The 1,051-nt window shown below is 38.2% G+C and overlaps 1 protein-coding gene across 1 annotated transcript in view; it reads left to right on the top strand.

Annotated features, from left to right (window-relative positions):
• Positions 1–1,051, top strand: part of SPAG16 (sperm associated antigen 16) — a 1,218,973-nt gene that overhangs the window by 146,737 nt on the left and 1,071,185 nt on the right. The window lies entirely within an intron of this gene.

The following is a 1,051-nucleotide window of genomic DNA, read 5'->3' as shown; positions in this document are numbered from 1 at the left end:
AAAAATTATTTTCTTTACTTCTAATACTGTTTAAAACAAATTCCTTCTTTTAAATGAAATCTAGATTCCCCCTCCTTTGCCCTGTGACCCACCAGGCTCTGCAGCTGAGGCTCTTTCCTGCAGTCCCAACTTCCCTTTCCCTGTCCTTGTATTACCACTTCTCTCAGTTTTTGTATGTCTAACATATAACACTTACAACTCAGTTCAATTGTCACTTTTTCACAGAGGCAATCCCTAAATTATCTAACTAATACTTTACCTTTTTGTTACTTCAATGGTTTTAAAATCTAGTTGTCTTCACAGGAGTTTTGGCTTATGACAGCTCCATGGTACAGAGCAGAACTGTCATGTAGGCTTTTGAAATCAGTATATTTTGGACATGGATTAACAGGTCTGCTTTCTGAGATACATCTTGGTAGATTTGAATGCCCATTCTTAAGATTTGTATGCATAACTATTATCACTACCCAGTCACTATTTCAGCCTCCTAATTCCTCTTCATTCATAGCTTTTAGGAGGCACATGAAATAAATTTTAAAGTATCTTATGAAAGAAAAATTTGGTGTCATAAATTATGTGTGGTGGAAATAGCTAGTAGCTCATTAATCCGGCGACCTTTCCTGACCCTACTGGAAAACTGTATTTCCCAGCTCCTTCTGAACTGGATTTGACTGTGTGACTCATACTTAACCAAAGACGGTGTATACTCCTCTGGGAGCAAAGCACAAGATTTTCAGGGAGGTCCTCTGTTCCCTCTCCTCCTTTTCATGAGGATCAAAGGCTTTGTAAGTGTTTAGCCACATGATGGAAAAAACATGATAGATGGGAGAGAGATGGCCCATCCTAACAACCGTTGCTTGAGGTGTCACTTTAATAGCATAGCTGGCTAATGCACTGTATTTCTGTGAGAACAGATTATTGTTATTGACGCTATGTAACAGAAAGAAAATTTAAGCAAAAATATATTCAAAGGTACTTTCTTAGTAGCCAGGAAATGAAAAGACATATTGCCATGGGAAAGTCTGCTGTTAGGGACCTCTCCAAAGTACTG

This window comes from Elephantulus edwardii, unplaced genomic scaffold (assembly GCF_000299155.1).
Source record: "Elephantulus edwardii isolate Elephantulus edwardi_28Jun2011 unplaced genomic scaffold, EleEdw1.0 scaffold00106, whole genome shotgun sequence".
NCBI classification, from domain to species: domain Eukaryota; kingdom Metazoa; phylum Chordata; class Mammalia; order Macroscelidea; family Macroscelididae; genus Elephantulus; species Elephantulus edwardii.
Note: the sequence above shows the minus strand (reverse complement) of the source record. Positions and strands in the feature narration are given on the sequence as shown.